Source organism: Mesoplodon mirus (genome assembly GCF_964341445.2).
Source record: "Mesoplodon mirus genome assembly, chromosome: 15".
NCBI lineage: Eukaryota > Metazoa > Chordata > Mammalia > Artiodactyla > Ziphiidae > Mesoplodon > Mesoplodon mirus.
In genome coordinates, this window is record NC_138991.1 from 68,097,807 (window position 1) to 68,125,768 (window position 27,962).

At 47.2% G+C, this 27,962-nt stretch overlaps 1 protein-coding gene across 2 annotated transcripts in view; it reads left to right on the forward strand.

Moving 5' to 3' along the window:
* The window catches only part of RIN2 (Ras and Rab interactor 2), a 235,323-nt gene that overhangs the window by 24,216 nt on the left and 183,145 nt on the right, over positions 1-27,962 (forward strand). For both annotated transcript variants that reach the window (XM_082600450.1, XM_082600447.1), the window contains exon 2: positions 18,996-19,105. The gene's annotated coding sequence lies outside the window, so the exon portion shown is untranslated. The remainder of the gene's footprint in view (positions 1-18,995; positions 19,106-27,962) is intronic.

Below are 27,962 nucleotides of genomic sequence, written 5' to 3' on the forward strand. Positions count from 1 at the left end.
TGCAGCTGCTTCCCACTAGCTATCTATTTTACGTTTGGTAGTCTATATATGTCCATGCCACTCTCTCACTTTGTCCCAGCTTACCCTTCCCTCTCCCCATATCCTCAAGTCCATTCTCTAGTAGGTATGTGTCTTTATTCCTGTCTTACCCCTAGGTTCTTTATGACATTTTTTTTCTTAAATTCCATATATATGTGTTAGCATACAGTATTTGTCTTTCTCTCTCTGACTTATTCACTCTGTATGACAGACTCTAGGTCCATCCACCTCATTACAAATAGCTCAATTTCGTTTCTTTTTATGGCTGAGTAATAGTCCATTGTATATATGTGCCACATCTTCTTTATCCATAAAGTTGATGAGAATTTTTTAAAAGTCTGTGATTAAAAGAAAAATAGTTCCCAGTGTGCTGGGAACCTTCTCTACTTCATACCATTCAGGGTGCCTGCATAGTTTGTGAAGTAAGCTCCTTGATCCCATTTTACAGATGGGTAAACACAGGATCTGAGAAGTTAAGTAGCTTGTCCCAAGTCACAGAGTTCATAAGTGGGGCCAGAGCCAAGATTTGAAACGAGCGGACTTCCCGTGCCACGTCCCGAACACAGAGCAGATGCTGGGAGAGCCCCGAGCCCCTTGGGATGCAAGGAAGGAAACTGAGGCCCAGAGAAGCCACAGAGCTGCCTCGTTAGTGTCTGGGATGGTGGCCCAAGCTTCTTGACTTTCCCACGACTCCAGGGTTCCTTGAAGACCAGCAGTGGAGAGGCTGGATCTTGAATTGGGGAACAGTACAATGAATAGAATTTGGATTGAGGAACATATTAAGTCAAAAGGTACGAATACCCAAGAGAAAATTAAAAGTAACTTAAAAGAGAAGACAGGGGACTTCCCTGGTGGCGCAGTGGTTAAGAATCTGCCTGCCGGTGCAGGGGACACAGGTTCAAGCCCTGGTCCGGGAAGATCCCACATGCCATGGAGCAACTAAGCCTGTGCACCACAACTACTGAGCCCATGAGCCACAACTACTGAGCCCACGCTCTGCAACTACTGAAGCCCACACACCTAGAGCCCATGCTCCGCAGCAAGATAAGCCACCGCAATGAGAAGCCCGCGCACTGCAACGAAGAGTAGCCCCCGCTCACCGCAACTAGAGAAAGCCTGCACACAGCAATGAAGACCTAACTCAGCCAAAAAGGTTTTTTTAATTAAAAAAAAAAAGAAAAAGAAAAGGGCCATGCAGCTGACCCTGTGAGAATGCTAATGGCGGTGTTTCAGACGATCTGTCCACTTGGGTCACTGCAGAGTGGTACGAGGAGACCTGCCTGGTGATGTTCTTTGCAGTTCTGTGTCCAAAGAAGCGGTGTCGGGCCTGGGAGGGGATTGCAGTGCGGACGGGGAGGGTGTGTGATTTCTGGCTCAGTTCTCGCTACATCAGCCAGTTCTACAAGACAAATGCTGCATCTTGTGTGTCAAAGGGAGACCAGGCATTCAAAGTCCAGATAAAAATGATCTTCACAATAATAATAACAGCAGTAGTTACTCTCCATAGTGTGCTGCCCTGCAGCTAAGGGCACTTGCGGTTATGTTATTGAGTCTTCCAGTCATTAAGCTGAAGGATTGTGATAGATATCAAAAAAGCACACAGTCAGCAAAACCAGATGCTGAGGAACAGTGTTGAAGGAAACTTCTGGCTTGTTTTTTCAGAGGCTCACTTCTGAGCACTCCTGGCCCCCGGCCAGTATGGAAGGGAGGAGGGACGGAGTGAGCAGCTCATGGGGCAGCTTCTCTGGGCCAGGCCCCGGGCTGGACGTGCCACCGATGTCAGCTCATCCCATTCTTACTACATCCTGGGGTGAGCTGTTACTTCCCACGGATCAGCAGAACTGAACTTCAGGCGGGTGTAATTCACTGGCTTGGGATCCCAAGGTGAGAAGATACATATGGAAGCCGGGATTTGAGTGAGGAATGTGATTTCAAATCCCAGGACCCGTGATGCCTTCCAGGAAGAAAAACATTCATTTTGGCTGCGCTTGTCAAACTGTAGCCAAGCCGAGAGCCTCAGATAAGTCAGCATCCCCAGATCCAAAAGCTAGAGATTGGAGTGTATTTACAAACCTGAACACTTAAGAGATTTTCTAAAATAAAACCTTTGCTGCTGAGACCGTGCAGCCACACCACACTTCTAAAAGTATCACAGCTATTGCTTACAGAGCTCAAGTCAGTGCGATTGATTTGGTTTCGATCGGTACCACCATATTTTGTGCCTCGAGGGAAAGAAGGCACCAGATCTCAAGTCAGCCCAAAGCCGAGCAAAACCCACCCCACTCGGGGAGTGCGAATGTTTGCCCTAAAAAAACGCTGTTACGGCTGGCGTAATAGTTGAGTCGTTCTCCTCCCTGTGAGCGCCTCTTTAATAGATAATATATAGATAATATAATCATTTCTGATTATAAAGGTACTATCTACTTATACACAATTAGATCAATTCCGAAAAATTCAGAGACGAAAATATAAAACCCCAAAACTCATTGATGGAATTCTTGGGCCAGAGTGGAATGTGATTCAGAGCATGAGTTGGTAATGGAGAAGATATTTCTTGAGAAACTTCATCCATCGTGGAGGCAGCTATATAACTGGGGCTCTGTTCAAAGGAAGGCATTAAAATAACCTGGAAGCCGTCGTTTCCCAGGGCTGTTTGCAGAGGTAGCTTCCCATCACGGTCATGCATTTCTGGGTTTTGAAGAAGCACTGTCTCCCCAAAAGTCCAATCACAAGGGGCCATGGTGTTTCCTTCTTTGCTGAGACGTCCCGTGCCCTGACCTCCTCTGAACCTAGGGTGTCATAAATCTCAGGTCAAACCAAGTGTGGACAGGGGTATCGCCGTGGGATCCCCGTGGAGCAATGCAGTTAGGTGAAGCACGCAGCCTCCAGGAGACGGCTGGAGCTGAAGCAAGAGGCTGGCGGAGAGGCAGTGCTGTGTGGTGAACAGAGCGTGTGCTGTAAAGCCACGGGGCCTCACTCGCTAGCTGTGCGTATCGAGGCCAATGAATGAACGTCTCTGAGCCCCAGTTTCTTCCTATGTGAAATGGGGCTAAGAACAGCCCCTGTCCCAAAAGAGAGAATTAGAAACTGTTATGCGTGCGCAACAGTTCAGCCTGATGGGCAGTGAGGGCGATAATGGAGGTCCTGGATTGGGGGGCAGGGCCTCCGCGCATTTTACGCCAGGTTTCCCAGTAACAGAGAGACGCAGGGCAGCCACAGCCTGACTGGATGGTTGCGTTTGTTTGGAGAGGTTAGTAAATAAACCCCAAACTTTCGGAGCTTAACACATAAAGGTGTATGTCTGGCAGTGCGTGTTGGACGGCTCTTCTGCAGGTCAGGGCTCAGTGCCCCGGGCTGTCCTTTACTGCAGCAAGTCATGTCATCAGGAACAAGGTCACTGCAGGAGGGGCGAAGGGGCTGCAGACTGGGATGGTTAAATCCCACGTCTAAGAGGGACACACGTAACGACCACCCCTATTTAGCTGGACAGAACCCAATCCCATAGACTCCCCAGATGCAAGAAGGTCTGAGAAATAGCCGGGGCACGTGGGTGCTTGGGGAGCAGCCGTGGCCTCTGCCACAGGGGCTGCCGTGCTGGACGCAGTGCTCTTGGGCCACCTACTTATCATACGGCTGGATATAATCGTAGAGCGTGCGCGAGAGAGCACCGACTGGGACTTTGAACAGCTGAGGTTGGGGAAACTCGTGTCCTGGCTTCGGGGATCTGTTTAGAGAAGCAGCAGTGTTGCATCACCTGGAAATCCTGCATCCACATCCCCATCACCGTGCTTTGACAAGAGGCAGATGCCAACAGAGGAGGATGGTGTGCTACTTGGTTTTGTTTTTTCCGGGAAAGATGTATCCAGGTGGAAATCTGTGGCCAGTCTCCCTAACCTGTGCTTGCACTTATAATCCTCCTCACAGTGAAGGGTGCAAAGCCTTCGTGCAGACAGATGCACTGAAGGTTGTTGACCATCAAAGGTCCCATGATCAAGGTCCCAGATCATCACGGAAATGCTAACGTTTCTCCTGACAGGCTGCTTACTTAAGGCAGAGTGATTTAGAACACATTTTAAATAAAGCCCTGTTTAATTCTTTGAGGTTTTAATGCCTAAATGGTTAGGCGTTCCTTATCTGAGCTCTGTGACCAGATCCCACAGACCCACATTAGACAAAGTAGATATTTACAGGAGAATTAGTCGTAAAATATTCAGTGGATTGATTGCACTAGAGTGGCCTTTCTCACAAAGCTCCTTGAGGGGAGGGTCCAGCTGGAGCCTGCCTGTTGCTGGCCGTGTGCCCAGCATCTAACCCCATGCCAGGCATGAAATGTGTATTAAAAAGTGTTGATTGGGCTTCCCTGGTGGCGCAGTGGTTGAGAATCTGCCTGCTAATGCAGGGGACATGGGTTCGAGCCCTGGTCTGGGAGGATCCCACATGCCGCGGAGCAACTAGGCCCGTGAGCCACAACTACTGAGCCTGCGCGTCTGGAGCCTGTGCTCCGCAACAAGAGAGGCCGCGATAGTGAGAAGCCCGCGCGCCGTGATGAAGAGTGGCCCCCGCTTGCCGCAATTAGAGAAAGCCCTTGCACAGAAACGAAGACCCAACACAGCAAAAATAAATAAATTAATAAACTCCTACCCCCAACATCTTTAAAAAAAAAAGTGTTGATTATTGTAAAATAATGAAATTTAGAAATAACTGTTGATTTGATGAACTGATCGCTCCAAGAATTCAAAACAGCAGTGATCTTGTGTGTAAATGTTCATCTTTCTCTCCTGCGTTCAAAATGCTTCCCTTGCTCCTGGGTAGGACATGAGCTTTGTGTGGCCTCTTCTGAAACAGGACCCAGGTGGATTGTCCTTGTCTGAATCACTAAGGTGGGCCCTACCTGGTGAACAGGTGCATTGATCTCAGCCACTCAGTGAGTATTTCGTGGGCTCCACTGCACAGCTGGATGCTGGGACGCTAGTTCCTGCCTGTACTGGGTGGGGTGGGGACGTGGGGCGCCCGCCAGCCTTGTGGCAGAGTGAGGGGCTGGGGAGGCGCCCATGAGCGTCCACGTCTCCACAAATGACAGCTCCTTCCACATGCGACCTCACCCAAGAATTCGCCGCAGAGAGGATGCTGGGGGTCGGTGTCGGGTTTTCAGAGCCCCACGGTGGCAGCGGGAGGGATTCTGTCGAATTCACCTCCAGCTCAGCCTGCTGCCCTGATTTCTCTGTTGCATCAGGAAACAACAAATGTTCCCCTGTTGTTCGAGTGCTGACTGGAAGAGGCTTCCGTGGTGAACAGGGTTTACGTTCGTGTGGTTCCCTCACGCTGAACTCCTCCCTCCCACAAATATTTACAGAGACATTGCTGTGTCCGCAGGCCCGGGTCAGAGAAAGCCGAGGGTCCTCCTCACCACCCGCCCTTTAAATACTCAGCCGCAGCCCCACCAGACTCTGCTCGGCTGTCCCATCGGGACCTGCTCGGGAGCCTCCCAGACCCGGGGGCATTGCATCCACGACCCCGGTCCTTCTCGCCCTGTTTGGGGCCGCCTTCCTTGCTCTGACCCGGGCTATGACTGTCCCACTGGAGGCTCTGGGAGGCTGGAGGAGAGCCCCCCCACCCAGGAGGCTGACTCCCTCCGGGTGCCTCTAGAAGCAGGCCCTGAGCAGAGATCCGAGTGTAAGCGACTCAGCGGGGGAGGGGGATGTTGGGGCCGGGGAACCCTAGGAAACACCAGGAGGGGAGCGGGGGAGCTGGGAGGCAGCTGATCCAGGGTGTGTGATCTGTCAAATCAGCCTGCGGACAAGGTCGGTGTCAACCTGACTTGGTCACCCTGCTGAGGGTGAGCGCTGGGGGGGCCCAGGATTCCAACGCCTGCTCCCAGCAGGCCTGAATGGGGGCTGTTTGGCGTGGGGGTGGGCAATTCCCAGCCCTCAGGCCTGCTGTGCCCCCGGGAAGGGCCTGTCCTCCTCTCCCCCAGCCACAGACATCCTCCGGTGCTGGGGGGACAGCGTCTCGTGCAGGGTGTGGTCTGAGCCGGGCTGACACTGAGGCCGGGAGCACCCTCCTCCAACCCCGAGGATTATCTTAATTTAGGCGGAAACATGAATATCCCAGGGCAGCTTGAAACCCAGATGTGGCTTTCCCAATGACTTCTGCTACCTGAGGTTTCATTCAGGGTGGCAGATGGTGTCAGGGGCTCTGCCCTCTGCGGATCTGGTCGGGGCAAGTTCGGATGTTTTGGTGACAGCTGATGATATTTAAGAATTTTTGCTCCAGTCTGCTTTAGTTGTCAGAAAGTCTTTTAAACAATTGGTTTTGTGGGTGCGTGTGTGAAGGCATGCTAGTGATGACAAAGCGTTCCTTGTTTAAAAAGTTACCTATACTGCTGTGCTGAGACATTCTTGTATTGTGAAGAGTATATAGGTTTGGGTAGAACGGACATATTTAATGCAGTAAATGGCATTTCGACATACAGAGCTCTGAGTTACAATAGAATGCTGGTTGCTTAGGTCCAAATATCTTTGCGTAACTTCCCAAAAAATAACCCAAATCAACAAATAGAGCAAAGAAAACCATTGTTTACAGATGCCGTCCATAATTCAAGGAGACAGAATTCTACAAACTTCCAAGTTACCTGTGATTAATGAGATAAACACCCAAGTCCAGCCAGGCAGCTCTGGAGCCTACCCGTGTCCGGAGCAGTGGGCAGAGATAGCAGAGAAAATGTGGAGAAAAGGTCAGGAGTCTGGGGAGCCTGTGGTGACCTAGCCCAGAAAGCATCAGCCCTAGAGAGACAAGCCCCATCCTGGGTGGAAATACTGGAATGCGTGTGGGACCCGAGGCTTCGAGACAGAAGGGGAACCTTGGAAGGTTGCCCCTTGGAGAAGATGTGGAGAAAGAACAGTGAAGGAGTCCTGCAGAGATGAAAGCGATCAGAATCCCCCTCGCTAATAAATGCACTACGCAATCAAGAAACTGCACTTCACCAAACCAACAACAGGGGGCGCCCTTGAATCAAGAAACCTCGTTAGCCACCCCAGGCCCCGTCCCTTGTCTGTGTCCGAGCTCACTGCCGCTCCAGGAAAGAAAATCTATCGTAAAAGGAACAAATGCCGCAGGCCACATGCACGCAGAGCTGCAATTAGAAGAAAACAAGAGTTTGGGAATTAAAACGTTTCGGGGGTTAAATGTTCACCCCTCTCTAAACACACATATATACCCCAAAGCAGAAGAAAATGGCAGTGTTCCAACGTTAGTTAATTAAATATCCTGAGATAAGCATTTTCTTTTAAAAGTTTTTGATTCAAGGTTGTTGTACATATATTTGTCATATATATATTTGTGTATGTGTATATATATGTTTATATATGGCAACCTTGAATCAAAGATTTAAAAAATCAGAACTAAAATGGACAAAACCCAGGAAGATGTGACATGAGGGCTGGCTGAACCCAGGAGAAGAAGTGAGCTTCAGTTTGCAGATGGTAATGTTGTCCTTGGGACTGTCCCTTCCGAGGACAGCAGACTGACACCTGGCACCTGCTGTGTTGCACTTTCTTTCCTAAACTGCAGCCCAAGGCAAGCATTCCTTGCCCACAGCTGTACTTACTGTCTCATCCAATGAGAAACCGTTTATAAGGCCAGTCTTGGTGATGGTTTTTACTTTCCAAGTTCTCTATTAAATGAGACTCTAGGAAATACCCAAATACTTTCTAAGGGCAAGTCAAGTGCTATTTGTTAAGAAGATAAAACTTGCCAAGGAGAGTGTCATCTCCCTTGATAATATGTCAGAATTTCAGAGATAACAAACTTTTCAGAAATGTTTCCAAATTGCATTGAATGTTCACGACAACTTCAAGTTCACAAAGTACTTTCCACACATTGTATTATCTTTAAAGTTGCATAGGGGCTAAAACACAAGGATATGATGGTTTCTTCCCCTCCTCTGTGTGACAAGCAGCTTGGAAATGCTTTGCCTGGTTTACATACCTTGGAAATGAGAATGGCGATGGCTTCCTTGTTTGTGACCTCTGCCGTACACAGCTAACCTTAGACTGGGGAGGCTCATTTCTCTAAAGATGGACACACCATCGTCACATGTTCTCTTTGCCCACCCGCACCCCATCAAGAGATAAAGTCTCATCTCTTCCCTTTGAATCTGGCTAGGTTTGAGTCTCACTTGTAACCAGTAGAATGTGGCAAAAATAACACTGCCTTACTTCTGAGGATGAGTTGGAAAAGGTGATGCATTCTCCACCTCGCTCTCTGGACCATGCTGAGGCTGCCACGCTGTGAGGAAGCCCAGACTAATCCATGGGAAGAGACTGCATGGTCCGTACCTACAAGAAGTAAGAGAAAGATGCCCTGCCAGTCTCCACCTGTGCCAGCTGTCTCTCCGCCCCCCACCCCAACTCCCGCCCTTTATTCCAGCTCCAGCTCCTTCCTCTGTGGCTGCAGTCACATTGAGGACTCTCATCCAGAACCACCCAGCCAAGCCCTGCCTGAATTCCAGACCCTCAGAAACCAGAGAGAATAAAATGATGGCTGTTTCAAGCCACTGACTCTTGTGGGGATTTGGTATGCAGTGATGGGTATCTAGAATGAATGGAGCCTCAGTGACTAAACAAATAAGGACTGTTTTGAAGAAGGAGTAACTTTGCCTAATACCTTTGTAGTGGTTTTGTTTTGGATATTTTTTAACCAGAACATCTCTAGATGTAGCTTACAAACTGACCTTTCTACTGGTAAAGAATTGAGTTATTTTCAGGTTTTCTTTTTTGTAGTTTTAGAGCTTTAAATATCTACTGCTTTTGGCAAAAGTAACTGATAAGAGAATGCTGGAGAGATCTGTTTACCTTGTCCTCGAATGGGGTAACCCTCCAAAAACGCAGCAACTGAGAACATGGGTGCCATCCTCAAGCTTTCCGATGAAGCCCAAGGTTGGGTGGCTTCCACATTGGCTGCATGGTGAGCAACTTGCCTAATGTCCTAGGTCACAATGGAGAGAAGTGACCTCAGACAGAGGGCTGGAACGAGATTTCATTCCTAATGGCGCAGTGGCCGTGCTCTGGATTCCACCCGGCCTGCCCCTGGAACCTCAGACTCAACTCATCCAAAAGTGAAGTAATCACACACCCACTCAATTCCTCTAGTTTTAATAAGGCCAGTGGTCAGGATGCCTGCTTCCCACACAGGAAACTTGACCCCTGGCCTTGTCGATCACAAAGGCAGCTGTTAACCACTTGTCCTTCACTCTCTATCTGTGTATGTGGGTTTGCGGGGAGGGGACTTCTATGCTGAAACAGAAATACACATATATTCCTGTTAATTTTTCAACTAGTTTTGGACTTTTCCACTTAGACTCAACCGTTCTAAAAATATAATAATCATCACCTGCCTGCACCAGCTCCTTCTCACGGCATGCTTGTCCTCTTGGGGGCCCTTTTGGAGCTTCCTTATGTACAGCAGTTTCCTTCTGTAACAGCTCTCGTGTCCGGTACCGTCTTTCCTAGTTCAAGGTCATAGTTCATGGTTCAGGTCTTCATTATCTGCCCTAAGTGGCCCTTCCACCTCCAGCACGCCACCCCAACACAGACTTCGGTGGCTCCCCTAGGTTTACATTGTACAGTGGAAGCCCCACCCTTGGTCTGGGCCCTTTCCTGGACTGCCTGTCCACTCCCATCCCCAGTCCTCCCAAGGCCAACTGGTGTTCTAATGCTTTGACCTTGGCACATCTGCTTTTGGCCAAGTGGTTTTCTCTAAAATGCCTTTCCTCTTGCTCCTCCGTTGAAACTCCACTCATCTGCATCTCTTTCAGATGCCCACATTTAAAAACAGGGCCCTGTTTGTGTCCCTGCAGTGTCCAGCTGAGACCTTGAGCAAAATCCAGCAAATATTTATTAAAGTGAATAAACAAATGAACTACTGGCCCTTTCCTTAACTGGCAGAATAGAAACAGAAATGGTTGCAGAATTACCACGGATGTATCTGCCTTCCTAGAAATGCTGGTCATTTCTGAAGTTAAGAAGATGTTTCCATAATAGTGAACCTATTTATTCAAGAAAATTATTTAAAACAATCTTGTAGATCTTATTTAATTTAATCTTACATGTTTAAGCAAAGGTCAAAGAATCTAATTTAGTGAGTTAGTACAGTGCTAGGATTGTCAAAGGGCAACAAAATTCTTGATTTGTCCTTTGAAAGAAAACATATCAGAGTAAAAGATGATCCACCAGGAGAGGAGGTATGCCCCTCCCCTGGAAGTGAGAACAATTTCATAAAGTCATGGCAACCTGGCTTCTGAGGGAAAAACCGAGATCATTGCATAAGGAAAGTTAACTAATAGGTCTATTTTAAAGTAATCGGAAGTAATCTAAAATTTCTCAATTACACAAAAGTCTTTGGAAAGGGAATAGAAAATATATAGCTAATTTGAATTCTTATTTTTCATAGGTATTGTAACTTCTATTAATATTACCGAAAAGTAAATTATTCCTTGGGATAAATGTTCCTAGAACTGTTAACAGAAGATGTTTTTTGGGAAATGTTACTATTCTCATGCAAGGCCAGCATTTGGAATGATTTATCTATCGGTGTGACTATGGGTCTTCATTCTGACTTTTTTTTGTGCCCACTCAGACAATAAAATAGCTAAAGGATAGAGTCTTCTAGACTTACCGGAAATGTTCGTGTGTTGGAAATACCCGTAATTACTCTCCTAATTCCTTACATATTTCCTTCCTTCCCTCCCCCATCAGTTTCTTCTCAGGCAGTTTTCTGTGGTTGGGTAGGTGGGGGTCAGGATGCCTTCTAGGGACAAGGTCAAGGACAGGGTCAACCTGACAGCATGAGATGAAGGAGAGAAACTAAGAAGGTCCTCACAGGTGGCCCTGCCGGAGGGGACCTTAGATGCCCAGCTGCTCTCCTTTGCCGCCAGGCGTCCACACCAATTTCCCCAATTCCCTTTTCAACAGCGAAAGTTTATTATTTGTAAAAGGTGGTGAGAGGAGGATATCTGAATGTCCTATATTAGCATATATTAGTCCTATATTAGCATATATTAGCATATATTAGTCAAACACTGACTGAGGTCCCAAAGTGCCGTGTTCCCTGAAGACGTAAGCAAGAGCAGAGTTCATCCTGGTCTTCAGAGGACATTGTGTGGATCAGACAAAATCAAGATCATGAGAGTACAACACAGTAGTAATCCATGCTGTGGAAACGCATGTCAACGAAGATGTATTAACCAAGTTCAGCGAGGCTTCAAAGGAGAGAGGGACACGTGATACACGGGACCCAGAGCAGACTGGGGGAGGGGGCAAGGGCCACCAAGGGGGTTAAAGGTGGGGACAGTGGTGACAGATCTGGGTTTTGCCATGACCAGCTCATGGTGCTGAGCAGCTCACTGCACTTTGTCCTGCTTTCCATTGAGACTCTAATGCCGCTTGCCCCTGAGGCTGCGGTGATGGTGTGAGGGAGTCGGGGGAAAGCAGCTGGCGAAGTGCCCGGTGTGCCATGAGTCCTTCACACGCGCCCGCGGTGACCTGCTGTATTTTGAGATGGATCTTAAAGGAAAGCCTGGACTGGAGCAGGAGGTGGCAGCAGAGGGTAAGGGGTTTTAGGCTGAGCATCCTCCTGTGTGTGTGTGTGTGTCTTTGTATGTGTGTGTCTGTGTCTCTGTGTGTCTGTGTCTTTGTGTGTCTGTGTGTGTGTGTCTTTGTATGTGTCCTTGTCTTTGTGTGTGTGTCTCTGTGTGCGTGTCTGTGTCTTTGTGTATGTGTCTTTGTGTACATCTGTGTGTATTTATATGTACGTGTCTTTGTGTGTGTGTGTCTTTTTGTGTGTGTGTCTTTGTGTATGTGTGTCTTTGTGTACATCTGCGCGTCTTTGTGTGTATGTGTCTTTGTGTGTGTGTGTCTGTGTCTTTGTGTATGTGTCTTTGTGTACGTATGTGTATATTTGTCTGGACATGTATTTATATGTATGTGTCTTTGTGTGTGTGTCTTTTTGTGTGTGTGTCTTTGTGTACATCTTTGTGTCTTTGTGTGTATGTGTATGTGTGTGTGTCTTTGTGTGTGTGTGTCTTTGTGTGTGTGTGTCTTTGTATATGTGTGTCTGTGTCTGTGTGTGTCTGTGTGTGTGTCTTTATGTGTGTCTTTGTGTCTGTGTCTTTGTGTGTGTGTCTCTGTCTTTGTGTGTGTATGTGTCTTTGTGTACGTCTGTGTGTATTTATATGTACCTGTCTTTGTGTGTGTGTCTTTGTGTGTGTGTGTGTCTTTCTGTCTCTGTGTGTCTGTGTCTTTGTGTGTCTGTGTGTGTGTGTCTTTGTATGTGTCTTTGTGTCTTTGTGTCTGTGTCTCTGTGTGTGTGTCTTTGTGTGTGTATGTGTCTTTGTGTACATCTGTGTGTATATGTACGTGTCTTTGTGTGTGTGTGTCTTTGTGTGTGTATGTGTCTTTGTGTACATCTGTGTGTATATGTACGTGTCTTTGTGTGTGTGTGTCTTTGTGTACATCTGCGCGTCTTTGTGTGTATGTGTCTTTGTGTGTGTGTGTGTTTGTGTCTTTTTGTGTGTGTGTGTTTAGAATACAGCAAGTACGCCAACCAAGGCATAGGAGACGGTAGTCCTGGGAGCCCATAAGACTTTGAGGGCTGTTCCACAGAGAAATGCTGTCCAGTAGAAATATAATGTGAGCCACATGTCATTCTAAATTTTCTAGGAGTTACGTTAAAAAATGTTAAAAGAGGGCTTCCCTGGTGGCGCAGTGGTTGAGAGTCCGCCTGCCGATGCAGGGGACACGGGTTCGTGCCCCTATCCCGGAAGATCCCACATGCCGCGGAGCGGCTGGGCCCGCGAGCCATGGCCGCGGAGCCTGTGTGTCCGGAGCCTGTGCTCCGCAACGGGAGAGGCCACAGCAGTGAGAGGCCCGCGTACCGCAAAAAAAAAAAAAAAAAAAAAAAAAAAAAATGTTAAAAGAAATAAGTAAAATGAACTTTAATAATATATTTTATTTAATTCAATGTATTAAAATATTTCAACATGCAGCGACATTAGTGAAAAATGGGTGCTGGAAGCAACATTGAATTCTAATTTGCTTGTGTGGCAAGAGCTCCGGATACCTACAACTATAACCTGATATTAGGAGCATGGTAACTATTGAGATATGGCTGGAGGTAGCAAACCCCCTTTTCTGTAAGGCCAGATAGGTTTATCAGCCTCCCTAGTATACTATTTTGTTAAATCCAAGTTGGCAATCTATGCCAGAATGCTAAAACTCAGTCACCAGGTGTTAATGCAAATGCCTACCTCATGCTCCATACTGTGCGATGCACCAGGGTATATGGACAAACAAAAAATTAAGACCAGCACTTCTGCACACATTGAAACAGTGTCTTTAGTGTCATTAAGCTCTAAAAGCTCTAAGTTTTGGGGTCCACAATGTAATAATTTCAGGATATTTCAAGTAGACAAAATGCTGCCTGATAATATAGATGTGAAATCATGGTTAGTGGGCGAAGCAGAACATACACAGACATATGTGCACACTGAGTGGATGGACATACGAGTTTGGCCTTTCCTGTTTTGTCAAATGAGAGATTGGAATATAATAAGGATTTTCAAAATGGGCATCTGTAAGTATGGACTTATGCTCAGGGGTTCATGTATCCTCTTTGGGAATGTTTGAAGTGTGTTTTTATTTTAAGGATAATGGTTCATAGTTCATCTAACTATATTCTGGGTCATCTAAGGCAATGTTTATCAAACTGGGGGTCATGACTTCTAGTGGACTAGTGGCTTATGACTCATTAATGGGCATGTCCAGCATTGCTTTCAATAAAAGTGAATGGACTGGAAAACATCAGGATGTAAGAGTTAGGTACCGTTTTATAAAATGTTTGTTTCTGTGTTGTATGTGTGCATGCAGGTCTGGGTCATGATGTGAACTGTATTACTGTGGGCAGACATCCAAAGAGATTGAAAGCCATTAATCACTAGATCACTGGTTCTCAACCTTCACTCAACATTGGAATCACCCAATGGGCTTTGAAAATTAAGAATGTGTGGGTCCACCCCCACAAATTCTGCTGGAATTGATTTCAGGTGTGACCTGGCCATGGGGCTTGCTTTGGTGCTTAAACCTTAGCTGTGCAGCCAGGGGTGCGACCCTGGCAGGGTTTGAGCCTTGTAGCCAAGTCTTGCCAGGTAATTTCAGTCCTGCCTCTGGTTTGTGTTTCTTTAATTTGCCTTGGGGCCAAGTCTTCCCACAGATTGGAATTGTTGGAGGGTAGGAGGAGGGAACAGGGGGGCTGAGGGCATAGATGCTTTGCCCCAGGTGAAGGCAAGTGCAGTCTAGTGGGGCAAGTGGATGAAGTTCACAGAGGTTCAGGCAGAGACATGTGGGTTGGGGCGAGGAGAACACAGAGAGTGGAAGAGAGGTTGGTATCATTTGAATCGTGTGAGCAGTTTCACCTGCTCTTCCCCTCGGAGTCTGCGATTTCCCCAGGTGGTCTGTGTGTGGGTGGGTGCCTCTCCATACAGCAGCTTACCTTGGAGGGTGACCCTTGACTGATTCTCTTCCGTTAGCCCTTCCCTCACAGAAGATGCAACTCCACTATACTCCCGTCGCAAGGACGAGTTTCAGCAAAACAACATCATCTCTTACATTAAATTAATCTTGTTACTTCTAATTGTATTGGTTACATTCTTGTTCTTATATAATTTGTCCTTGTGCTTGGCTTTATAATTGTACAAGCTCTTGAGAATAAGGTATTGATACCTAGTTATTTTATTTGTCCATACTTAATTAATATTATAATAGAAACAATATAGTGGAGGAAGCACTGGATTTTTTGTGCCTTGAAAGGATAAGCTTCCTTTCCTCACTGGACCCCTTTGTTCTGTGTGACTGTGCAGCCCACCTGGATACAGTGGCCAGTAAATTAGCCCGACCTCTTATTGATCTATCAGCAAAGATCAGAAGACATTGTGTAGTGTAATGGAAATAAAAACAAAAATAAACAAATGGGACCTAATTAAACTCAAAAGCTTCTGCACAGCAAAGGAAACCATAAACAAAATGAAAAGACAACCCACAGAATGGGAGAAAATATCAATATTTGCAAATGATGCAACTGACAAGGGATTAGTCTCCAAAATTTACAAACAGCTCATGCAGCTCACTATCAAAAAAAAAACCAGGGCCTCCCTGGTGGCGCAGTGGTTGAGAGTCCGCCTGCCGATGCAGGGGATACGGGTTCGTGCCCCGGTCTGGGAGGATCCCATATGCCGCGGAGCGGCTGGGCCCGTGAGCCATGGCCGCTGGGCCTGCGCGTCCGGAGCCTGTGCTCCGCAACGGGAGAGGCCACAACAGTGAGAGGCCCGCGTACGGAAAAAAAAAAAAAAAAAACCAATCAACCCAATCAAAAAATGGGCAGAAGACCTACAGAGACATTTCTCCAGAGAAGACATACAGATGGCCAAGAGGTACTTGAAAAGATGCTCAACATAGCTAATTATTAGAGAAATGCAAATCAAAACTATAGTGAGGTATCACCTCACACTGGTCAGAATGGCCATCATTAAAAAATCTACAAACAATAAATGCTGGAGAGGGTGTGGAGAAAAGGGAACCCTCCTACACGGTTGACGGGAATGTAAATTGGTGCAGCCACTACGGAGAACAGTATGGAGGTTCCTCAGAAAACTGAAAATACAACTACTATATGATCCAGCAATCCCACTCCTGGGCATATATCCGGACAAGATGAAAACTCTAATTCGAAAAGATACCTGCACCCCAGTGTTCATTGCAGCACTATTTACAATAGCCAAGACGTGGAAGCAACTTAAATGCCCATCAGCAGATGAATGCATAAAGATGTGGTACATATATACAATGGAATATGACTCAGCATAAAAAACAATGAAATAATGTCATTTGCAGCAATGTGGATGGACCTGGAGATTATAATACCAAGTGAAGTAAGTCAGACAGAGAAAGACAAATATCATATGATATCCTTTATATGTGAAATCTAAAAAAATAATAATAATACAAGTGAACTTATTTACAAAACAGAAACAGACTCACAGACATAGAGAACAAATTCATGGTTGCCGGGGGGAGGGGTGGGGGAAGGATGGATCGGGAGTTTGGGATTGACGTGTACACACTGCTATATTTAAAATAAAATGCCTTTCCTTGAAAAAAGAAAAAAAAATTTTTAAAAAGAAGACTTTATAAGTGATGTAAATGGAGCTTGAAGCTTATTGGGATCATTTTTCAGTAGCCCTATCTACGCGTGAAATAGGGGTTCCGAGGAAAATCTGAATTAAGGAAAGTGGGATTTAAATTATTATCAAAAAAAAAAAAAGGTGAGGATGAGGATGACAGTGACTGATGTCGGTGATGGTGGGTGGCGGTTAACATTTATTGAGCATTTGCTAAGTAACCTGAAATGGGCCTGTGCTTTCCATGGTTATTTTACTTGATCCTTAGAACAACCCTTTGAGGCAGGTACTATTACAATCACCCCACTTTACACAGAAGGAACCCAAGTAAGTAACAATTAAGTAACTTGTCTGAGAGACTCAACTGGGATTCAAGACCAAATATGTTGCCTCCAGGCCTTAGAGCTGAGTCTTAAGTACATGGAGAGGGCGGGGAGGCTATTCCAGGCCAGAAACTGTGAACCCAGGGAATGAAGGAGGGGGTGTGTGTGCCATGTGCTGGGGAGGGTACCAGGGGAGGTGCTGTCAAGGAGGTCAGCGTCCAGTTACACAGCCTGGCGGAGCAGTGAGACTATGAAATACTGATGAAAGAGTTTAAAAAAGGATAAGTTCATCCTTTTATACTGATGTAGGAACCCTGATAAGACATCCTGAGAATGGAATAAGCAATGTGCAGGACGACACATAAACATTTATTTAGAAAGGACACACGTGTGTGTGTGTGTGTGTGTGAGAGAGAGAGAGAGAGAGAGAGACAGAGACAGAGAGAGAGAGAGAGACAGAGAGAGAGAGAGAGAGAGAGAGAGAGAGATTGAATGTTTGCACAGAATTGATCTGGAAAGATATCCTTCCAAGTTCTGACAGTGTCCATGTGTGCCAAGGCTGCAGGCTGCAGGTATTAGTGGTGACGGTCAAAGGAAACTTGAGCTTTTTAAAATGACGTTTTTATTTTATATTGGAGTATAAGTTGATTTACAATGTTGTGTTAGTTTTAGGTGCACAGCAAAGTGAATCAGTTATACATATACATGTATCTGTTCTTTTTCAGATTCTTTTCCCTTATAGGTTATTACAGAATATTGAGTAGAGTTCCCTGTGCTATACAGTAGGTCCTTGTTGATTATCTGTTTTGTATGTGGTAGTGTGTGTATGTTAATCCCAAACTCCTAATTTATCCCTCCCCAACTTTGGTAACCACAAGTTTGTTTTCAAAGTCTGTGAGTCTGTTTTGTAAATAAGTTCATCTGTATCACAGTTTAGATTCCACAAATAAGTGAAGTCATATCATATTTGTCTTCTCTGTCTGACTTACTTCACTTGGTATGATAATCTCTAGGTCCTTCCCTGGTGCTGCAAATGGCATTATTTCATTCTTTTTTATGACTGAGTGATGTTCCATTGTAGTTATGTACCACATCTTCTTTAGCCATTCCTCTGTCAGTGGACATTTAGGCTGCTAAAGGAAACTTGAGCATTGATCTAGCATTTATGTTTTGTTATCTGTTTGTTTGTAAGCAAGATGACTGCATTCATGCACTTAGGTAATTCTAAAAAGGTGAGGGTGTTGTTAGGAAAAAAGAAAAAGAAATGGAATCATTTGGGAATTTCATATTCTGTCCCATCTCCAAATCCTAGACTTGAAGGTTTCAGGACTGTTTACATTGTTGGAGCTGAGGTAATGCAAGAGCTAAAGGAACAAATTGTCACTGAATTCATGGGGAAGACAGCATCCTTGCTGATTAGTTCCTTTTTTAACGTGGAAGACTATTTGGAGTTTTAGAAATCTGAGCATTGGCATAGGGGTGTAGAGAACATTCTGGTAAAGCAAGTCTCTTCTTGCGTTACCTGGCCCAGAGGTGGGAATAGGGATCAAAATAGGAAGAAAAGACCTTTTGAGGTACAGTCTGCCCTCCACATCCGTGGGTTCAATTTCTCGAAATTTCTATCTGAGGGGGTTGAATCTGCAGATGCGGAACTTCCAATACGGAGGCTGATTGTATTCACGTACTACGTACACCTCCGTTTTTATTTGTTTTATTTTTATTGGAGTATAGTTGCCTTACAATGTTGTGTTAGTTTCCTCTGTACAGCAAAGTGAATCAGATATATGTATACATATATCCACTCTTTTTTAGATTTCCTTCCCATTTAGGTCACCACAGAGCACTGAGTAGCATCATTCTGTGTGCTATACAGCAGGTTCTCATTAGTTATCCATTTTACATACAGTAGTGTATATATGTCAGCCCCAGTCTCCCAGTTCGTACCCCCCCAGGCATGCTATTCTTGATGAAGGAAAGGCTGGCTTCTAACTTTCCCAGATATGAGAACCAGGAGAAAAGACATGGAACCTTGGAAAGTGAAGATAAAAAAATTTTTTAATTAAAAAAATTTTTTTAATTGGGAGAAGAAACTTCACAGCCACCGATGTGTTAACAAAGAGGAGCACGATTGTTAGCATTTGACTAAAGGCCTCCAAGTACAGTCAGATATAAATATTTATTGAGTCACCCAGCCCAAGGCATGGAGCTTAATAATAAGGAACTTGGACATCGTGGGGTTTCGTATCCACAGGTCCTGGAACCGACCCCACGCAGACACCAAGGATGACTGTGCCCTCACCTCTCAGCACCCCCTCCCAGCCAGGTGAAGGGCAAGTCCCCCGTGTGGTTTTCGTGGCATTTTAAAATGCGTACAAATGCTAAGTGGCCAATTCTGTGTGTTGTAGATGGATAAAGGACATGTGGACTTTTGAGCTTCCGCCGGAGGAGATAACAGTTCAAGCCCTCCAGGATGCTGGGCAGGTGGTGGCTGGAGTGAGAGATGCTGGCGTGAAGGGTAAGTGACGACTGGAGCCCAGTGCTCCACGGCCTGGACTCTGGTTTCCAAGTTCCTCAGTGTGCGGGGATATGGTGTTCTCTGGCTTGGTACGCTGCTGTGGATGTGACCTCTCTCTGACAGAGGATCAGGGAGGATGCTTACCTGTTTCCTGGTACCTAAGGGATTCTGTTATCATTGCAGTGGCTGCAGGGCCCAACCAGGATGAGGACAGCTCAGGAACCCCAGAGCGTAAACTGTAACCGCACACCTTTATGGAGCGCCAACTGCGTGGCAGGCCCCAGCGCTTTAATGCATTAATTCATTTCATTCTCATCTTGGAGCTGGGCCATCAGGGAGCGCAAAGAACCTGGTTGATTACTGAAAGCATATGGTCCTGATGGTGGCCCCATCCCAACGGAAAAGCCTCTTCCTCTTTCTCATACAGCCCCCACTTGCCTTTCTCCCCATGCCCGCTTTTCATCTATTTTTTTTTTCATGGAATCATAGCTCTCTGTATGAAAGGGACTTAGCATCAGAGGGACGTCCGCATAGGTCACCGTGGCGGATCATAGTTTCCCTAAATGGCCACCGTGGTATCTCTGCTCTTCCAGAGCCTTGCCGGGCCCCCTCAAGCTGGGAGGTCTGCTTTCCCTCCTCTTGAGTCTGGGTGGGACTCGGCGACCACCTTCTCAGGGAAGGCGGCAGAGGTGACACTGAGTGACCTCAAAGCCAAGATCAGCAAAGCGTACGTGGCTCCCAGCTGGCGCTCACGCTCCGGGCAGGACTGCCTGTGAGACTAGCTGGGCCCCGTGGAAAGGCCCCGAGTAGGGGTTCCAGCCGACAGCCCCTCCAAGGCCCCATTGACACGTGAGGGAGCCTTCCGATGGCGCCAGGCCCCCAGCCTTGGAGCTGCCCCACCGCTGCCGAGTGGAGTGCGGACAAAGTGAACTGTCCCCGCGGAGCCCTGTCCCCACAGCAGGTTCAGGAGAGGATAAACATCGTCACCGCTTGGTGCTCTCTCATTTAAACCCACCGCGACACGGTTGAAGGTAGATGTCATTCATTACACAGACTTACAAGTAAGAGGAAGGAGGCCGAGTCAGATGAAGTGACTCACCCAAGGCCACACGAGGAGCTGGGATTGGAACCCAGGGCTCCCTGATCCCCAGCTTGTGAGATCCGCCCCCTGCCCCAGGGCCCGTTCCTTCTGGACTGGGAGCTGGGGCCTTCGCTGCCCCTCAAACACAGCCCTCTCAGAGAAGGCAAGCCATTTGGAATAGGAGGACCAGGGAATACAACTTGGGAGAACTAGCTTTACGTAGTTTGCTGTGGCTCTCTTTCCTTAATTTGAATCCTAGTTAAACCCTGGGATCCTGCCTTAAACATATGGTCCTCTCGGGAAGCTGCCTGCTTTCCCTCCAAGAGCTTAGATTCATGGTATCGGCTCCTGTTATACGAGATTCCTATCATGTGAAGTAATAATCATGTTTCTGTGTCATCCCTGTTTGACTTCAGGCTCCGTAAGGCCAGAGCCTGGTCTGTGTCTCCTATTTCTCAGTTTTGAGCACAGACTCTAACCTGTAGTAGACGGTGAATAAATGCAAGTTAAATAAATACCAAAGAGCCGTTAAGTGTGAATTTTCTTGAGAAGGATGATGGTAGCATATAAGGATATAAGCATATAAGGAAGTGCAAAATTCCAGGTATAAATACTGAAGTCTTATCTTGGTGCTAAAGGTTTGTCTTTTGAGGTCAAGGTTTCTTTGTCACTTCCTTTGTTTCTCCTGTTAGATAAAACATCTTTGGGTTTCACTTTTATAAACAAAGAACTTCCACAAAATGCAACAGTAAACTAAACAATAACAGGAACTGGCAGAGCTCTGAGACAATATTTCTCAGTGGGTTGTTATTCAAGTGGAAGATATTTGCAGATGTGCGGCATTGGAGAATTGACTTTGGTATGAATGTTGAAATGTGACATGTAACGTCCACACTCATCGCGGTCGGCCTTTGCTCATAGTATCGGTGGGTGGCCTTGTGTCTTTCAACTTGAATTTAGTTCCATGTCTGTGTGGCATTGCAGCTGCTCCAGAACTGGGGACAGCTCTTCTCTCTACATTGTCCAGAGTGTCCAACACCGGATCCTGCGCTCAGTAGGTGGAGGATCAGCAGGACCAGAATATGAGGATATTTGTTTCTTTTATTTTGGCCTCTGGGATCCTAGTTCCCCAGCCAGGGATCCAACCCTGGCCATGACAGTGAAAGCACCGAGTCCCAACCACTGGACCGCCAGGGAAGTCCCGAGGATTTTGTTTTTTAAGAAGGAGAAATGAATGCATGCAAAATGTTAGGCAAGTTTAAATCCTTAATCATCTTTTTCTAGTGCCTAATCTATGAGTCAGCTTCTGCTGTCTAACAACCCCCCCAAAACTTAGTAGCTTCAAATAATAGCCATGGATTTAGTTCAGGATTCTGCGGGTTGGAAGTTCAGGCCACCTGGGTCAGCTGGTCTAGCTGCGTTTTCTGGGCTGACTGGTTGGCTGGGAGCTGACAGGTGGAGGAAGCCTCGGCCCAGGTGACCCACCTCTGCTCTGGTCCCCTCCCCCCAGCAGCACTCCGAGAGGACGCACGTGCACGGCTTCTTGAGGCTGGGGCTCGAGAAGGGCACAGGGCTACTGCTGCTGCTTTCTATTGGCCAGAGCAAGTCACAGCACAGTTCAGATCCGAGAGATGAGGAGTAGGCTCCAGCCCTTGGTGGCAGGGTTTGCAAAGCCTGCCAGGGGCAGGCTCGCAGGGAGGGTGGAGAACTGTGGCCACCGCGGAAATGCACACACCCAGTAAGATGCAGTATTGTTGGGGGGGCATTGGCAACGCTACAGTGCAGGTGGTGGAAATAAAACTCCTTATGTGCTTTATAACTTATGAGAAAATGAAACTGGATTGAGAGGAGAGGCTAGCAGGAGAGGCTGAGATGGACACAGAAGAGAAGAGCCCTGGGTGCCACACCTCCCCCCACTTCTCCAGCTCCCAAGTCTGGAAAAGGGGGTGTTGAGACAGGTCGGGGGGAGGGGAGATAGAGGCAAAGCACAGGGTGGATAGTTGGTAGCAAAGAGGGTTTCTTTTCCTTTGCTGCAGTTTTCTCTCCCTCTGTCTGCTGGGGGTGGCAGGCAGATCACAGGTGAGAAGTGTAGGAGCCGCCTTCACATCTGAGTCAGCAGAAGGTGCCCTGCGCAGAATCCGGCAACCCGGGGACAGCCTCAGTGCCGTCTGCTTCCTGCTCCTGAGGCTTCCCATGCACGTGGTTTGTCTGATGGGTTTGTTTGCTGCAGGGGAGGGGAAGGGTCGAATGGTCTGTCTGCTGTATCCCTTTTACCATGGCATTTCAGGGAAGCTTCACCTTGCACCCCCGGACCCCAGCTTCCTGACATTTGTTTTGCATCTCTTTGTCACTGTGGCCCTAGAAGGCTGAGACTGAGTTATCATCACTTTACAGATGGGGAAACTGAGTGCTGAGAGGTTCAGGAACTTGCCTGGATCACACAGGTGGGCGGTGTGGCCAGAGCAGGGTTCGAAGCTGGGCTATGCTATGGGTTCCACGGTGCATGACCCTGAACACTGCCATGCTGTGTGGCCTGCAGGTCAGACAGAAACGGCTGCCCAGCCAGGTGTAATCAGGACAGCGGGGTGTCATCCCTTCCCCTCCCCAGCCACTGCTTGGAAGGAGGTCTGAGGTCTGAGGACTGTGCTTAGGAAGGTGTCACCCTAGAGAATTCAGCAGCAGCAAGAAGCAGCTACCTGGGGGAAACCCCGCCCTCCCCCAGGTCATCAGGAGCCCCGGGTAATCAGGGTGGGGAATTTCCAGCCTCCTCCCCTGGCAGAGTCCTGAGCTCCCACCCCACCCCCGAGGCCGGGTCTGAGCACCCTGCTTCACAGCAGCCCGGGGAATGCTCTGGTGGGGGCTGGGCAAGCCTGGTCCTCTGCCCAAGTCCTCGGGCCCCTGCTGAGTCCATTTGGAATATTCCTCACTCAGTTCCTCCCAGTTCCTCTGGGAAGGGCTCGTGTGCCCCAGCCATGTGCTCCGAGGAGCGGGACCCCACCGGCATCTCCCCCCGGACGCCCCTCTTGTACCATCTCTGGTTCTCAGGCTTCCCCTGCACAAGTACGCCCTGAACAAAATATAGTCGATGGAGGATGCTCGTTTATGGCCGTGCTCATGGTTCAGTTAAAGGCAGTGCTGCCATCAGCTGGCTGAGACTTTTAAAGTGGTTTCATGAGGATGGAATGTGTTCCTTTTTCTTCATTCTCTTTTTTTCCTTTTTCTTTTCCTCAGTCCTACCCATTCTTTCCAATAGGCAGATGCAGCTTGGAAACCTGATGGTAATAAGGAGAAGCAAGAATTGCTTGAAAATAGTAGCATTTATTAAAGGCTTTGCCACAAGCCAGGTCCTGTGCTAGGCACGTTACGCTTTCTTTTCTCACAACAGCCCTGAGCGGCACTGGTTTTGCCCCCATTTTACAGATGAGGAAACTGAGGTACAGAGAGGTGAAGTCACCTGTGTGTCATGATGCCTGGCACATTCAAGTGTTCGATATTATTTGTAAAATGAGCCATGTCTTAGTTTGAATCGAAAATTCAGGTGCGAGGGTTTCTATGGGCAGTTTCTGTGGGCAGTACAGAAGGGCATAAGGGGGTGCAGCTGGGGCAGGGAGGGGGGAGAGGCCATTCAGGGTGGGGCCTGAGCAGGTGACTGCTGTGGGTAACCGGGGCTCAGTCCCACTGGGGACCTGTGACAGACCGTGTAGGGGGCATCTGGGAATTGTCCCACCAAGGGACACGGAAGCTGGGGTGTTCCTGGCGAAATCGTGGGGACCTTTTGAAGCAACTGTGAATTTCATAATTATATCCTATAAGTTGCCCCCATTTGTCCAGGGAAGGAAGGAAGGAGAACCTATTGTGCAGGATTCCCCTGGCTTGCTGTACTTCCCCTTGGTTCCCTGCATCTCAACTCTTCCTGTGCAACAAACTGCCCCCAAATGCAGTGGAAAAATTAATAATAAACGTCTATGTAGCTCCTGCAGTAAAGGTTGGCTGGGGCTTGGCTGATCTGGGTTGGGCTCAGCTGGGCAGCTCTGCTGACCTTGGTTGGGCCAACACACATTGGAGGGCAAGGGGAGTGGCTGATCCAGGCTGGGCTCAGCTGGGTGACTGTTTCCGGCCTGGGTCCAGCTAGGCTTGGCCTCTCGCCAAGGTCTGGCCTCAAGCCTGCTCCACCTGAGTGCATTCTAAGTCCAGCCTTACAGACAGCGGCAGCCCGGGGCAGCTCTTCTCATGACCAGGGGAGAGGCAGGGGGTGCAGGTGGAGACCCAGAGGCCTCTGCATTGCTGCTTCTATGTTATCGTATTGATAACGCAAGTCACACGGTCAAGCCCAAGTCAAGAGGCCGAGCGGTGAACTCTGCCTGTCCTGGGGGTTGTCTACTGTTGGCCTTGGTCAAGACCCAGAAAGCCCACTGCTTCTGCCTAACTGGGCAAATACAAGGTGAAATTTAAAGGCCTTTACCAATGGCAGCTTTGGTTATAACTCTGGGCAAAGCCTCAAATCTTTAATGATAGTCTAAGTTGTTATTAATGGGAGATGACGTGGTTATTAAAAGCTACACGGCTTCAGGTTGCAGAAACTTCTGGTAGCTCAGACCTTCGCCGGGGATTGCTGCCCCATCTGGTCCCACGGCTTTGCTCCTCATGGACTTGGGAGGTGTCTGGGTTTGTCCGGCTCCCTCAGTGACAACCCACTGCCTCCCCACAGCTGCCTAAAATGGTTTGACTTGGCATCAGCGCGTACTGGTTGCTCAAGTGTGTCAGACTGAAATAAGAGCAGCCAGTGGGATGAATAAATTGTCAATTACATAGATGTGTATGTTGTCCTCCATTTTGGGAGAACACTCTGAGTTCTGTGAAAATGTCATTTCTTTGCCTCGATCAGTACCTTGGCTTTCCCGCCTGGCACAAATACAGTTGAGCTGGAGAGGTGGCAATGCTTTTACGTTGGTTGGAATTAGCAGCAGTAGATTTACAGGACTTTTTCCCAGTGAGCATGGAAAAAACTTGCCACTTTATGCTTTTTGTGAGTTCTAAGTCATAAAGCATTCTGCTGAGGGTGGCTTGACTGTTGTGTTCTTGGCCCTGTACGTCTTTCCAAACACCTATAAGTTATTTATACTGTGTTCGCACATTGGCCAAGCAAGTTAGACCTTGCTGAATGATGGCACTGTATCTGGCCCGACGGAGCTTTCTAATTAACCGATCAATGCAAAGCATGCGCCTTATGAATGCTGCTAAAACGCCTGTGGACTCAGCGGCTTGTCTCTATCTTCGTGAATGCATAGGGATAAGGCAGAAAGTACCAGATGTGTGAACCAATTCGTGTGTCACTTCTGGGTGGGAAGGATGGTGGGGGAGTGGAGAGGTGAGACGAGAAACGGAAGCAGGTGTGTTCACAAACACGTGACCACTGTGGGCAGCTGGGGTCAGGCCCGCCGGGGAGCTCTGGGAGATGGCAGTGATCTCACCTCAGAGTTACTTCACCCAGGGAGTGAGGACCCTGGGGCATTATCCACCAACCCCCATCCATCATTGGTGAGGACCATTCCAAGGGGCAATAGCTCTTTGGTCTTCCGGCTCACCTAGGCGTACCCCTGCCCACCTAGGCATACCCCTGCCATCAGTCTTCAGATCAAAGAGAGCTGTGGGTACCAGAGGATGGATATTTTGGAGGAGCTAGGTAATTTGTGATTTTTTTTAAAGAAAAGTAACACTGACCTTTCTTAAAGTCGAAAAAACTGGCATGTATGGGAGGGCGGGTGCTGAGGGGGCATGGGTGAGGCACCCTTAGCATCTGCTATAGGGTACGCCAGACAGTCTGAGGAATGGAAGGAGGGAATGCGTAGCTTTTAAATCTGAGCACAGCAGAAACTAAATCCCTCTGAGGTCTTTGGACGGAATGGGGAAAGGAGAACATTTTTTGTGTGTGTGGCTATGTAATTTATTTCTATTTTGTCACAGCCATACAATGAAACATTATACAACCACTAAAAAAGGTAGAAGAACTACTGTGATGATATGAAACTGTCTTCAAGTTACAGTTTTGAGTAGAGAAAAAGCACAATACAGAACAATCTTTAGAATATGTTCCTATTTATAGAAATAGCTTTATTGGGATCTAATTTACATATCATAGAATTCATCCCTTTTAAGTGTACAGGTATGAGTGCTTTAGTAAACTTTTACAGTTTTCTAGAAATTTCATGCAAATGGAATCATGCACTGTGTGGTCTTTGTGTCTGGCTGCTTTCACTTGGTCATCCGAGTTTGTAGCATGTCAATAGTTTGTTTCCTTTTTACTGTGGAGAAGTATTTCATTGATTGGATATATCACTTTTTTTTTTTTTTTTTTTTTTTTTTTTTGTGGTACGCGGGCCTCTCACTGTTGTGGCCTCTCCCGTTGCGGGGCACAGGCTCCAGATGTGCAGGCTCAGCGGCCATGGCCCAGGGGCCCAGCCACTCCGCGGCATGTGGGATCTTCCCGGACCGGGGCACGAACTCGTGTCCACTGCATCGGCAGGCAGACTCTCAACCACTGCGCCACCAGGGAAGCCCGGATATATCACTTTTTGTTTATCCATTCTACAGTTGATAGACATTTGGATTGATTTTAGTTTTATTATTATGAATAATGCTATTATGAACATCCACATACAAGTCTTTATGTGGACATGGATTTTTATTTCTCTTAGGTAGGTACTTAGGAGTGAAATTTCTGGGTCATATGGTGAGTATTTGTTTAGTTTTTTAAGAAACTGCCAAACTGTTTTCCAAAGAGGCTGCTCCATTTTACTGCATTCCTGCCAACAATGGGAGCCTGATTTCTTCCTGTCCTCACAAACAGTTGGTGTGGTCAGTTTTTTTTGATGTTCGCCACTCTGATAGAAGTATAGTCGCATCTTTTCGTGAGTTTAGCATTTCCCTGTGACTAAGGGTGTTGAGTATCTTTTCATGTGCTTATTTGCTAGTGGGTTATCTTCCTTGGTGAAGTGTCTGTTCAAATCTTTTCTTATGTTTGTGTTGGGTTCTTTATCTTCTTATTCACTAGTAAGGGTTCTGGACTATTGCCATTTTTCTATAAGTCTGAAATTATTCCCAAATAAAAAGTTAAAAAAAAAGTCTAACCCCCATCACCTTCCCCATGCCCCTTCAGGATGGTACACCCAGGAATTGTTTCAGCATGGACATGCTCGCTAAAATAATTCAAGGGAAGGGAGAGATCAGACTTTGAATCTTTGGCCAGAAGGAGTCATTGTCTGGTAATGACACAATGGCTCTTTACTAAATCAAGACATACTTCCTTGACCACTTTTTCACTATGACTGGGAAATTAGTGATTAAAGTGCATCCAGATGTTGGATAAAGGAATGCATGATAGAGCTTATTAATATCTCCCTTCCTCTCCTGGAAGGAAGTAATATCTCCTGGAAGTTACTCAGCCTCCTCAGCCTTCCCCTTCAGGTGTGGTCAGGAGGCACCTGGTGAGCAGGTCACACGGTGGGTCTGGAGGGGTGGGCAGGGCTGAGCGGTCCCCGTTCTGGCAACGAGAGCACAGACACACCTGTGTCCAGTGGGCCCCCTACCGAATCCCCTCCTTCTTCTGTAACTTCTCACATCATGAACGTGAACCAAATCCACGCCTGTAGCTAAATGTACTGAATTCAAACAGGACTTAATGGGCTGATTTAGTCAACAGCAGAGGAGATAAGGATGATGAGGTGGAGAAGGAAGAACTTCCAACCCACTTGTCATCTCCCTGACGCCGGCCACGTT